The sequence below is a fragment of the Callionymus lyra genome, chromosome 5 (genome assembly GCF_982586985.1).
Source record: "Callionymus lyra chromosome 5, fCalLyr1.hap1.1, whole genome shotgun sequence".
Classification (NCBI taxonomy): Eukaryota; Metazoa; Chordata; class Actinopteri; order Syngnathiformes; family Callionymidae; genus Callionymus; species Callionymus lyra.
This window is the reverse complement of record NC_141822.1, coordinates 32,231,840-32,246,925: the sequence shown is the minus strand read 5'-3', so window position 1 is coordinate 32,246,925 and position 15,086 is coordinate 32,231,840.

Here is a 15,086-nt window from a genome sequence, read left to right as displayed (position 1 = left end):
TGGTTTATTCAAAACTTCCCTTGGTTCTTATCTTCCAACATGTTTCCTCGAAGGTTGACATCCCAGAGGTTGTACAGAAGCTTTAAACACAGATAAGATAGTGACTTTTAGTCAACGTCTTTAATGCCATCGACTACTTCTTGTTTTTATGCTCTATATTATTTGGTTACTTAAAACCACCCATGGCCAATCTTTACAATCTTTGAATGTTTGAACATCACTTGTGATTATTTGATCGCTATTATTATTATAATGACAAATCCAGAGGTGCGATTTCTCTGTTTCCCCGGGTTCTTGCTCCAGGGTCCATCTGTCCACCTGATGTGAGGCTCTCTCAGCTTGACCACATCCATCAAACCTCCCCACACATCACAATGACACCTTCGGTCCTCCGCCAATATGCTGCGTCTCAAACATGTTAACGCTAAACTGTAGAAAATAATGTCAGATCATGGGCAGGATCAGGCAGCAGGCTTTCATCCAGAACTGATGTTGTGTCACTTAACATGACACATACGCTCTCTGCCCTATTTCTGAGCGGCTCGCGGCGATCTAGCGCATGAAGGAGTCGCCTAATCAGTGAGCAGGAAATGAAGAGCGGCATCTTTAATGACACAGAAACATCAGTGAACTCTCTCCGCTGTTCAAACAGTTAATTGTGCAAGCAGCTTCGGTCACACATAATAGTGGGCTGTTTGTAGTACACGTTCTTCCCTTTCCGTTGGAGATTAGAGGCGGACACGAGAGCCAACAGCTTCCTCTGTATGCGCTCGTGGGGGGGTGGGGGTTTAAAGGAAATGATTGAAATGGATTATAGCACACTGTCTGATTGCAAAGTGAAGAAGAAATCAGTGATTGTCTTTTGGCTTTTGACGCAATCTTTAAAAGTAGCACAAACAAACTTCATCATATGACGTGAATATATGCTGTGTATTTCTAGCTATACTAAATTATTGCGCAATACAATCAAAGGAGTTATATTGGAATTCTATTATCTTTCTTACTATCGCTCATTTTTATGTTTACTAATTTATCCTGTTTTTACTTTTTTTAATGTGCCATTGTTATCTCATATTCTGAAACAAAGATGCGGCCAGTATTCTTATCTAATTCTTAATCGTGCAAGCTTTTCCCTGATTTTCTGGGACTCCTGTGTTTGTCTTCTGTGTCTTGATCTTTTAAAGCATGTATTTTAACTGTATTTTGTTTTTGATTGTTAAAGCGCTTTGTGACCCTGGTCTAGAAAGCAGCTGTACAACCTTTACTTTACTTTAAAATTGTGTGGTTAGGCTTTATGATACAGCTGATAAGGTTTCATGATACAGCTGGTGAGTTTTTATGATACAATTAATGTGGTTTCATGATACACCTAATGAGGTTTAACGGTACAGCTAATGGGTTTTTATAGTACAGATGATGAGGTTTCATGATACAGCTAATGGGGTTTTATGATACATCTAACGAGGTTTAATGATACATCTGATGAGATTTAATGATACATCTGATGAGGTTTCATGATACATCTGATGAGATTTAATGATACATCTGATGAGATTTAATGATACATCTGATGAGGTTTAATGATACATCTGATGAGATTTAATGATACATCTGATGAGGTTTTCATGATACACCTGGTGATGTTTATGATACAGCTGATAAGGTTTAATGATACAGCTGGTGAGTTTTTATGATACACCTAATGAGGTTCAATGATACAGCTGGTGAGGTTTCATCACCTCATCCTAAACAACATAACTTCTTGAATTATTCTCCACAAGTAATATAGTTCTAGGGAAAGTTGTACTTAAAGGTTTTCATCAAAATCCCTTTCATTAACAATATCAAGAACTGCATGGGTGATTAGTGATGCTTTTTTCTTTTGGTTGAACCAAGTCTTGCATTTTCATTAACTTTACACCCATAAACATATAGTTTTCTTTTTAAATGTATATTATTCTAAATACTTGGTAGAAATTATATGGCTCTCCAATACAGCTTTGATGTATGTTGATGTTTATTTAGCTTGGATCAGTGAATGAATTTCTTTACAATTGTAAAGCGCAGAGAGGCGGGAAATCGTGATCAGTTACTTGATAGAAGCCGACACCTCAGGGTGGAAAGGGACATGGAGGATTTTCTCACATCTCTTACAAACAAATCAATAAATAATACCCTTCGGAAATGATGTTATCATCTTGCCAAAACCTCTTAAAGGCCCTCGATTTCCTGAACCTGTTCTTGACAGGGTACATTTTGACAGCGCTGTTGTTTTCAGAGGTAAGGGATACAATAGAGGCGTTTTCTCTGGGGGTAGTCTTCAAAAGCTGTTTGACGAACACAGAGTCTTATTTTAGCTCATTCTGTGAATAGTTCTTGACACAATTTAGGTACATTGAGGGATGCTGTAATACTCAAGAAACAGATGTTTGCTTATTTAAAGCGAGAGATATGCCAGCCTCTTCCTATAGCTCAACATATGGAATGTCTTTCTTACCAAACGATGTTGTTGTTTGTTCATTACTGTGTTCATATATAAATGTATCTTTCCATGTCATACAAGCCTGTCAGGGATATTTCATGGAGATTTTTTTTCCCCAATGATGTCAGCAAAACTGTTGCTTTCCTTTAGCAACAGTCGTGTTCTAAGATGTTTCCTCTCTCTTGAAATTGACACCAGCAGCAATTACACTGGTCTGGTGATGACCTGCAGTGCATGACACGCGTAAGCGACGATCCTGCTCGTCCCCCTGCCCGGCGTCCATGCAGCCGAGCGTCCACCGTCCAACCAGTGAACTGGAAAGGATATAATCAAAGCAGGCCAGGAGGACGCTGACATCTGGGAGTCTTTGTGTTGTAGACCTAATTAGATGCCCATGTGACGGGAGGAGGCTCGGGGGGATAGTTTGTCTGTGTGAGGTGGGAAGAGGGGACTCTTTTTTAACATCTGCTCCAGGAACAAGGGAGGACCCAGCTGAGGTCACAGAGCCCCAGACAGCTACACAACTAATGTGAGGGGATAACAGCTTAATGATAACACTTAGAGCCATTGAGAGAGGGCTGTACTGAAAACAGACTGGCCGTCGCGTGGATAAACGGTGATAATAAGCCCAGATTGTCCATGAATATGGATTGTCATGGCTCGGATCTGACACTGTTCTTTTGTAAAATGGGAAGAGCCGGACAGATGTCCACTTTGCTCCAGTCATCAGAGGCTGCGACTCGAGTGCTACCACATGTACAGTCAGGGTCCGCTCCGAGTCCAATCACACTCCGACTCGGAGGTGCGACAGCCACAAGTAACCCTTTGTGCGCAACACACTTGCCATTCCACACTGTCGCATAAGTCAAATCTTTGTCCTGATCCGTTTAAGGCAGGCACGTGTGATACATTCCGCAGATGTTGAACAAAAACAACTCTGTAAAACATTATTTCACTTCCTTTTAAACTTGTATCATTTTGAATTTTCACAACTTTACTTCACACGTCCTCACAGTAAATAATATATTTAAAAATGAACTGAATGATGGAGAAGTATGAAGCCTAGAGAGTTCTTTAGAGGAATCTTGAGGTTTGGATGGAGTGGAAATATTATAGAAAGGGGAAAGTAAACACACCACAGAGTTAATGCATTCAGTTATTTTCCATCTTTGCTTGATCAGGCATGAGTCACAAGTTATACATTAAACTAACTGAGAGTCAATATATCCAAGCGTTTAGAGGATAATCTGAAGGGGAATTAGTCCTCTCCTTATTTACACTTCTACAGATACAGTCTTGAAAAGAAAAGCCTCTCAGCTAAATAGTGATCAATACGGGCTTAAAAGAGCATCAGCAGGAAGTGCGCAGGTCGGCAAATACAGGATGGTACTGATTGTGGGGTTGGACATTGATTGGTCGACCTCCTTTCGCCGCAGGATCCAATTCATTTTGTCTCTATGCCCAATGCCTGGCGTGAATGAGGGAGATACTAAAACGGGGTCAGCACCCCCACACTACTGAGCCCAGTTTTTCCCCTCCGAGTGATCTATCCGGCGTATCCGGGGAATTGAATGAATGGGCAGAGATTATATGTTTGAGTCTTTCTTCAAACTGGCTTGCTACACGGAGGGAAGTAGGCGGAAGAAGAGGGGGATGCTACAGTTAGTTTCCATTCATTGAGGAGAAAATCAAAGCATCCAAGAGTCTGATGTTGGGTTTAACGTGCAGAGCTCCATTTGTATTGGAGCAGATGGTGGATGTTGCTGTGGGCTTGAGTCCCTCTACTGGCCAGTCTGTTTCAAACGCTTCGATGCTCAGTTGACCCCACATGGAGAAGCCTGAGACCTCACTATCACCCCCACTGAGGGCTTCAAACCATGTAAAACCTTTTACGCTGGTTTGAGTTTGCTGTGACACGTCAGCTAACAAATCATTTAAGTGCAAGTAAACGCCTGACTTTCCCTGCTGTTCCTATGCTAATGCAATGCGACATGTTGAATTACGCACATGTGACATACAGTAAGTGTGAAAATGAGAGGCTACTGTCAAGAAGGATAGGTCAATCTAGCATCAACCCTCCAAGCGATATCACTCTATGAATACTGTATACGTGGAACATAAAGAGACACAGCCGTTCCCACAACACAGTCAATTTATCCTTTTATTTTTTGTCTGAGTTGACCAATGGATGACACCTGAAACCGATGAAATATAATGGCCAATTTTTCCATGGACTACACCACGGGACTCAGCTCATGAAAACCTCAGAGAGCTGTAGTTAAATCCATGTGCAGTTTACTGGCAGAAAAACATCAAGGATGTCTTCATGGAGAGAACCTTTGGTGGATGGAGAACACTCAACAAGAGCATCCTGAGAGTCTAAATGATGTCTGTTAAAGTTGATGATGTTCAGGAACCTTGTTGAACCAAATCTATGTCCGCTGGATCCATATGGTCTGCTCATACTGTCTCACAATCTGGTGAAGATAACAGACCAAATAATCATTCATTTTAGGAGCAGACTGGAAGACAGAGTTTTTTCCCACTGATACGCCCAGTCAAATGAAGAAACTATTATGAAAACATATTCAGAAGGTGCAAGGTTGTCCTTAAATAGGTGCTTAAATTGATACCTTGACCAGGAAATAAACAGAAGAGACTGAAGGAATTATTTTACTTTATATACAGCTAGGTAGTTTTTAAGTTTTCTTTTGACTTCTGAAAAAACTATCTCCGTAAGTAAAAGTAGGCTTGACACATAAATTCAATGTATTGACATAAAATCATAACATTTTTCTTGCCTCGATTTGAAATTGTTTATATGGCTTTAATTTATTTTCTTCCACAAAGACGCAGGTAATCAATGCATTTTTACGTATACACAGCCTCTAGATGGCGCCCCCAGCAGGAATTGAAAGAGGAATCATTCGCACAAGATGGAAAAAACAAAGCATAGGATGTGGCTGTTACACTGAAGGTGGATGTTCTGTACGTGGCATCAATTAATCCATGGGGAAGTGTTGAAGAATAGGGCGAAGAATGATTAAATAAAAAAAATACAACAAAAGACTTCATGGGTAATAAAAGTTGATGACCCGAGCTTTACAATCACTGTTCTGATAGACTTTATTCGCTTCTGCATTCGACCTACATATGTACAAATCAGGTGCACTCTGAAGTCCAGAAATTAATGCACATTAGATTATACAAGCAGTCATGGATCTGTAAGAAAAACAGACTTGGTGTGCTATTTAGTACAGAGAGATTAAAATAAGCCCCTTTGTGTTTCCTAACTTGGACTGAGCCGGGGCCAGATTATACACTTCGACTTGTGAGCCAAACAAACGAACTGAAAGAAAAAGAGGCTTAATGTGTTAATATGGAAACTTAACAATAAATATCATATCACAGAACTAAGTTGAAATCAAAATGTAATTTTATTTTTTTTTAATTTGACATACTATAAATACTTGAATAAACAGAAGTAAAAAAAAAGGTGAACAAAAAAAGGTTTTAGCAAATCATTTTAACAAGATATTGTTAAAAGTTGAACTAGTAATTAATAAAAAATACAATTCTTAAAACACTTCACATTAGTTTTAACTTTTTACTCTAATGAGGGTTATATAAATACAGTCTAAGTGAATGATACATAGTTGAATTTTCTCTTGTACATGTTTTTTATTAATAAATAATGTTTTATATTATTTTAAAATAAAGGGATGTACTGTAAAGTAGCCATTTTGGCAATGTTGCTCAAAATGGCCAGGAAATGCAGTTCTATATAAATATAGGTGTTTTTCTCTTTCCTTTCAGTACAGAACCGACAGGACCATGTTCAGTGAAGCTGCTGCTATGACTCACAGCATTTTAATTAAAATAGAAAAAGTGAAATAGATCATCTGTGAGACGTGGTAAGACTGAGGTAATGCTTTATACTTAATTGACTTTAATTATATTTTCACAAAGTGGTGAGACATGTTGGAGCAGCCTGAGGCATTCGTGGATCAGGCATGTGACACCCACTTCTGTCTCCCCGACATCGTTGACTTGAAATTGTTTGCCAGTTTTATTATCAATATTTGATTTCCTGTTTTACGCTCGTCAAACATGACTCCGCCTCGACGTATTGTTTGAAATAACAAGCACTCAGAGTCCAGCCAAGACTGAAAGTATTGTGTGATTTCTACCCAGAAAAACGGTTGCCAGGACCTGCCTGAGTGGCTCTAATTCCTGTTTAGTCAGCAGTGCTTGCAGACATTTTAATGTGGGGTTAAACAGGGGAAGGAGGGGTTGGAGGTCTAGTGGAAAATAAGAAAAACAATGAAACAATGTCGTCATCCTGCTCACGAGGGGAGTCCCTACATTCCCATCGCGTAGCCCCGCCAGATGGGCTTGACGCTTTGATATACATCCTGGGGAAAAATGAAGTTTGCTTCCTGTCAGGGGAGACTTGCAGTCCAGCGTGACAGTCAGCTGAACTCTCTTCTGCCTCAGGTCCCAAAAGTACACTCCTGCAGGGGTGACGCTGCAAGCCAGGAGAGGGCAGAGGAATTTTCCAACTCTTATCAAAATACACAAGCGTGCCGCCGTCTCTCTTCGGAATGTGAACGTTATGAGTTGAGCAGCAAATAAGCACACAAGGTTAGCGAGACACTGACCACCTGAGAAACACCAACATGTCAATGGTCTCTTGGAAAGTTTGCTGTGTTCTTTCAATGAACTGCTCTTTAAGGCTTTTTCAATTTCTACTTTGTTTTTCATGTATTTACAGTATTAAATATCACATTACTGAAGGGTTTTTGCAGATAATGTACTTTATTCACTAAATGATTCTTTCAAATTACCTTGTGTTTTAACATCAAGTTAATTTATTAATGCTTTTAGTTCTCACTCTAGACAAGGTCCTCTTGAATATGTAATAGTATATGTTGTATTGAAATATGTATGTTTTTGGGGATCTGGTCTCAATTTGGAAGAGTCTTGGTCTTTGCCTTGGTCTCGGTCTCTGTCTCGGCACAATCCTATTCACCTTTCCTTTGGTCTAAATTTGAAAGGTCTGTTTTTACTTTTATTTGGACTTTGTTTTTTTCTCTTTTGCCCCTGTGCCTAAGATTGTCCTTGTTTATTCACAACTGTTTGACCTCTGTGTTTATTTTCCAGCTTCCCTGTTCTTTACTTTTTTTTCCTCTTTTATTTCCCGGCTTGGTGGACGCTTTCTTTATGCACATCTGGACATTTAGAGATATTTGACTCTGGTTTCTTTATCAGATTTGACTGTTTGTTTATTCCAATTTTAAAGTTGTAGTTGTTACTCTCATGTGCACTTGTGTTCTAGCTTTTATGTATTGAGACAAAGTTTTGTTTTCTGGTCGATCTTTATCTTGGTCTTTACTTATCTATCTCTCGGTCTCTCTTTTTGTCTGAGTCTCGAATACAAGTTGACTACAAACCAAAAAGAGATGCTTTGGTAACAATATCAAAAGAAGAAAGTATAATTCACCACCTGTAATGAAATACTGTACTGCAAAAACTACTTGTACAAGTCAGCTAAAATCCAAATCAAACATAAAAAGACATTAAACAGAAAGTACAGTCAGTTCTAATGATGAAGAAACACTTAAAAGCAAAGATTGGAATTTTCACCACCTATCAGTCAAAGACCAAGTCACTCCAAACCAGACACATGTTGTCTTTAAAAACAATAAATAATTCACTTCTACTGACATATTTCAGTCCTCGCCATATTCTGTGTGGTCACTAAGTGCACGTTGACAAGTTCTGACCACGTTCAATCGCCTCCCACCAGTGGGAAAGTGGTCTAAGGAAGTAATCATTCAAGACCAGATGGTTTGTCTCTGGTCTGTTGGGAAGTCATTTAAACGTTGAGCTAATAGGTGATTCACTCTTAAAGTATGTTGCACATTAGGAATCAAGCTTCAGGAGCAACATCAAACCTGAGAGCTGTTGTGAAGAGCACCAGGATAGGCTTTCACTAAGGTTCCCAAAACGGTGTTGGCACCGTTCCTCTTTTCACTGTACACTGCAGACTGCCAACACCTGTCTCCCACCAGTCACCTGCAAAAGTTCTCGGACGACTCCGCCATCGTCGGCCTCATTAAGGACGGGGATGATGGGTCGTACCGGGGACTTGTCCAGGACTTTGTTGACTGGTGCCTGGAAAACCACCTCCAGATCAACTCCAACAAAACTAAGGAGTTGATTGTGGATTTCCGGCGGTGTCCCTCCATCTCCCCCTCACCACTGAACATCCAGGGACAGGACATTGAGATTGTCACGTCTTACAAGTTCCTGGGTGTTCACCTCAACAACCGCCTGGACTGGGTGGATAACACTGCTGCTCTTTTTAAAAAAGGGCGGAGTAGACTCTACCTGCTCCGGAGGTTGAGGTCGTTTGGCCACTCCTGAAGTCATTCTATGACTCAGTAGTGGCCTCTGCCATCTTCAACGGTGTGGTCTGCTGGGGGAGCAGCATGACAGCAAAGGATAGGGCTAAACTGGACAGCCTTATTAAGAAGGCCGGTTACGTCCTAGGGCGCCCCCTGGATCCTGTGGAGGAAGTGACTGGGAGGAGGATACGGAGCAAGCTGGGCTCCATGAGGAGGAACTTGTCTCACCCTCTCCAGCACACACTGAGGGCATTGAGGAGCTCCATCAGTTATAGGATGCTCCACCCCCGGTGTGTGAGGGAGAGGTACCGCAGGTCCTTCCTCCCTGCTGCCATCAGACTCCACAACAAGAACACAGCCAGATAATTATCTAACTGCACCTTTCTTGTTATTTTTGTAAATATGATTGTGTATATAATATAGTGCAGATTAATTTTCTATTCTATTTAGATTTTTTCTTTTCTTTTTAATATTTTATTTCTGGGTGTTTTATTTTTTCTGGTATATTGCTCTTGCTGTTGTTAAAACGAATTTCCCCTCGTGGGACAATAAAGGGATTCTGATTCTGATTCTGATTCTGATTCAAAAGTACTTTTTACACTTAAAGTTTCTGTCTTTGTGGTAAATAATTAATGTATTGGTACATTATAACATCATGCAGAAGCATGAGCTGTTATTCATTCATCCTTGTTGAGTGAATTAATTATTATATCACTGAGTCAATGTGGATTTTTATTTTCAACACATTTATTTACTTAATATTTATTTATTGATATTGGCAATTGCTAGAGATGGGTTGATGAGGCCTCATGAAGCAGCTGATGCTGTATCATGATACAGTTTGAAAGGCCACTAGATGGCGCTCTCAGGGAAGACGATGCCAGGTTTCATTGAATTTGGTAGATCAGAGCCAGGGATCCTTCAAAATGAAGACACTGTTTCATGAAACAACTGTTTTGCTGTATCATGAGGCCTCATTAACCCATCACTAGTAAATACAGATTATTAAACCTCTCATTGAAGGTGATGTATTAATGAATTAAAAAGTTTGAATTGTTGACTTACTCTGTCTCCTCAGGACACTCAGTAGTCTTCACCTGTCCCTTCCAAGGAGGTGCGACGAGCCGCTGAAGTGGAGTCAGCTCAGACATGCAGGGGGGACAGTAAACGTTTATCCTCGACCACCAGTGTCGCTCTATGAATCAACAAGTGCGAGAGGCTGTGCAGGGAGAGAGGAGCAGGAGGACTTCCACATTACATCACCAGCAGCTGTTGACAGGACTGTGTTTATGAAGTAAGCGAGCGAGAGCCTGCACGTCTATTTCACGAGAGGTTTTATTAGCTGTGAGGACTTTATAGCTTCTCCTTCTCCTTTGTGTTGTTTGTTTACACTCGCCCAGCTCTCGTCCAAGTCTCGTTACAGACACAGTTGGAAGATCTGCAAAGCTGCATTCCTCAAGCGCCTTGGCTCAGTTTAGAAGTCTCTTTTCAATGTCGGCACATGACTTCAACCTTCAGTGCCAAGACGCAGACAGGCAGCTGCTATTTTTTTATTGGCCTCCCTGCAGGACGCCACATTCCTGAATTCCATCCATGCCTGGAGTCACAAATCAAACCTGTGAGCTAATTTACTGCAGTAAAAGTCTTTGGGAATTACAGCACTTGACAATTTCTCTCGGCCAACTTTATTTATATCGATCACTGACACCCAAGGGATGGAGAGCACATGTTCTCTTCAAAGCTCACCTGCTCGTACACACTTCTTCTTTGTCTTATGGCAAGAAAAATGAATAGTAAAATAAACTTGAGCCACTCGACTTCCCTGGTGCCTTCCATTTATGACCAGATACTTGCTGGTGGTGGCCAGTAGGTGGCCTCAGGAAGAAACAAGTACTTTCAAAATATTTTTACTAGGGTTCCTTTTGCATGTAATCAAGCCTTAACCAATGACTGCATTTCATTTATAGAGATCATGTAGGCAAATAAAATCTTAACTGCAGAGCTTGGAAGTTGTTCTGATGCAACTAGCACAAGTAGCATAACACAACATTTACGGGAGTATCTCAGTGTGTTAGACTATCTCACATAATTAAATATCTTTGTTTGTGAGAAAAATGTTAATGACTATAAGTCATGAACCGGAAAGCAACACATCTCATTTCATATTTATTTAACAGCTTAACTGTTATAAAATGTTTGCACAATCTTGCTCATCACCCTCAAGTCATGGTCCAGCCCAACATGTTAAATTCTAGACTAAATAAACTTCCTAATTCAAGAGTGATATTTGTCAGTCAGCCTTTTTTGTTTGCTTCTTTGTTCCTGCTAAGGTTACTAACATATGTTGAGTTCAGGTCGTCATATTTTTAAATAAGTAATCCAATAAATGCTCTTATTAATAGTGTTACTCTATGTGTCATATTGTAATACGATACGCGGATAGATATGTACATACACTATTATATAGTCTCTGTTCTTACTTTCCATTTTCTCATTTCACTGAAAAGGGTAGTTTTATAACATGGAATGGGCATTATGAATATGAATAATAGGTCATGTTCATGTTGATTCATCCTTTTTTTGTTTTTTTGTACATGGTGGGGTTTTTTCTGGCATCAGTGTCTCTTTAATAGTCATTGTCATTGTTAATATGGGTGATGGTTGATAAGTATTGATGGGTTGATGAGACCTCATGATACAGTGTCTTCATTTAAAAAGGCCACTAGATGTCACTCTCTGACTCTAATCTACTAATTAATTGAAGCTGGCATCATTTTCACCTGGCATCTAGTGGCCTTTCAAATTGTATCATGACTGTATCATGATACAGCATACAGTAACCAATCACTATTGATAAGGTTTCATGAAACAGTTGATGAGGTTTCATTAAAAAGTTGATGAGGCTTCAAATTAAAAGGTTTCATGAGGCTTCATTTTTCGTGGTCCACTAGAGAGTAATTCAAGCTGTAATTGATATCTTTATTATAGCTGTACAGATATCATCTTATGTTTGAATTCTATGTTGATGTACAAATACACGCTTGCTTTTCAAAAAATTGACTTGAAGTTAATCTTTGATGCACTACTTTGATGCCTTACTATGCCTAATTTACATTTGCTCCCCGAACCTCACAGTTGGTCTTTCCATCCATCAGTGGCTTGTTTTGAGGCTGCTCAAGTCTGCAACTCCTGCATCAGCCTCGCATGCTCCAACATCCACACGCATTTGGAACAAATGACCATCTACTGAGGCTGCATTCCTTGTGGTTTGCAAGCATTTCTACTATTCCTGCATTCTTCTCCATTTAGCTCATTGCTCTGCCTCACAGAAGTGGGACGACTGAATGTTTTGTGTCCACATTTAAATGCCAAAAGAATGATCAGCCAACAAATTGAAAAGACAAACAACAAGCAGATACATCAAAACTGATCCCGAGTTTTGCAATCGAATATGTATCAGCGAACACATTGAAGTAAAAGTCAAGGGATATAAATATTAAATTTAAAAAAACAATGTGTCAATTGTGCAGCTATGAAGGAGAGTCTCATGGGTGGAAGTAACGTAGACTGAATACATCTGACGCCAAGTGACAGTTGGATTTTACATATCATGTTGAGGGAAATCTGTTAATAGTAGTGATGAGGCCTCATCGGAGCTGATGCTGTATCATGATACAGTTAGAAAGGCCACTAGATGGCACTCTCAATGAAAATAATGCCAGGTTTCATTGAATCAGTAGATCAGAGCCAAACATTATAAAGCAGAGAGTGACATCTAGTGGTCTTTTAAATGACCACTAGTGGTGGGTTCATGAGGCCTCAACTAGGTAATTCAGAAACAGTCCCTCCATAATCTCTGCCTGCCATCTCTCAATAATTGTAATTTTAAACATTTTTTATTTTGTTTTTAATCCAAACTTTTAATGACTAAACCATAATATGAATATTTTATACTGTATATCGTAATTTCTTAAAAACATTTTTTCTTTGGGTCTTATGAATGAGATAACTCATCTCATAGATGTGAGCCTCTTCTAAAAATATATAGACACCATCGCACTAATTCTCTCGTACCTTGCAGGTTGTAAAATGTACCCTGTATCATGAAACCTCAATAATATCAATAGTCAACAACATTCCCAAAATTGAATGAAATGATCAACCAGCATGCAATAGGCAGATATAATCCCGAAAAATATCTTTGTTTCCAGCATGTATTTGAGAAAATAGGCACATATATCGTGTTATTTTTTGATAATTTTAACTATTCACTTTAATATATACACAGTAGCTTGTAACTGGAAGCAAGGAATTGGCCGTTTGCCAAAATGACACAGTGCACCACAAAATTCCACACAGTAACAGTCGGTAAATTTTTTCAAGACTAAACTGGTGTCTGAGGGACTGACAGCAGCCACTGGTTGAACCTAATTAAACTGTAAATGTCGAAACTGTCAGAGCGCTTGCTTTGAAATGGACGCCGATGGGCTGCAAAAGTTGGCTGTCTGACAAGTACAATCTGTTACCTGTACATCACAAACGCAGTCAAGCGCAGTTTAGCAGCGTCCAAACACACTGAGAAGATTTACAAGCATCTAGTCAGAGGGTTTAGAAGAAGCATTTAACATATTTTTCACAAACGTTGTTCATCACCTTCCTTTAGTCAAAGTCATTTGTATGTTTGGGCAAAATGTTGCAGTTACAAGCACATGTTCAGTGATCCTCAAAGACAGAACTGAACATCTGGAACCATTCAAAGAAGAACTCTTTCATCTCACCACTGCAGTTGGAAATTAGTTCCTCTAAAGAGGAAAGCGTTTAATAATAACTCACATCCAACATAATCAAACAGGATAGGAGACAGTAATGTTCGGGACTTTTCTTGAATTTAATCAACCTTTATTTTTGTTAATGTGTTTAAAGATTCCTATTATTTTATTTACTTTTACTACAATTATAAGTAGCACAACTTTATTTTAAAATATCTGTAGATGTATTGCCTTGACTGAAACCTAAACCTCTAGATCAATCTTTAATAGTATATATAGTATATTTAAAACAATGTGTAGGAATCCATTCGGTTTAAAAATTGAAGGATTGAAAATCACAAGTTAAGAGCCAAACATGCATTGGTCTGGAAGTGATAGCAGAGTTGTCTTTTTAAAGGTGAAAACTGAAACTAAACAAGTACATTTTAGAGCGCTCATTAATTTCACGACCGTTGACAACTGGCCTCGTCTTACATATTAACTCAGTACATGTTTTCCAGGACACGTTTCCTTGTTGGACCCTTGGTTGAAGTTAAAACTTGTGGCAGGTGAGAAATGTTTCAACACAAACATATAGATCACTGAGGAAGGTGGTCGGTACAACACTATCGCAGTGTTTGGCTGCCTTTCCATTCGACCACAATGTCTCCCCCCGGACCCCCGGTGGTAACCGCGGTCAAGCCACCGCAGCCATAAAACTGTCAGCCTTGTCGAGCTGGAGCCCAGCACGATGTCTCCGGTCCATGATGAGTATCGGTGATGGGAACACCAGGCCGTCCTGAAGATAAGTGGCCTCCATATTTTCAAGTTGAAGCTTGTGCATGATGTGGCTTGAACTATTAGAACGTGGCCTCGGGTCAACTGGCATACCTCGATTCTAGAAGAATATGATCAGACTTGAGTGAAAGAAGGATTGTTTTTCACGCTCTGTTGTCTCCTCAAACACTTTAGAAAACACATTGAGAGCTTTAACCACAGATAGAAATGTATAATTTTACTGAATAACCAGTGCAGTTGATTTGCAATAAAATGACTCTTGCTGGGAAGCCACGAAAAAGCAAAATTTTCCTGTAACCTTGGAACAAGGCCTTCGCTGTCATTAGGCAAACTAACCAGATGCTTCAACCCTTTAGCTCCAAACCCTAACATGCTCAGTTGGTTGTTCACAATTTTCATTTTACACTTGAATGAATACATAAAAAGCATAATTTCCCATCGTCATAATGACATAGTTGACGTGTTTCTTCCATTTCAGCTGGGATTTTGAGAATAAAACAGATGTCTTTCTTGTACAAGTTAAAGTTATTTCACTTTTCTTCTGATTACACTAACAAAACACACCTGCTGAAGAACTAGGCAAATTGAGTTTTGTTGACCACAGTGTTTTGTGAAATGTATCAAAGGTTTTCTTTTAAGTTTATTAAA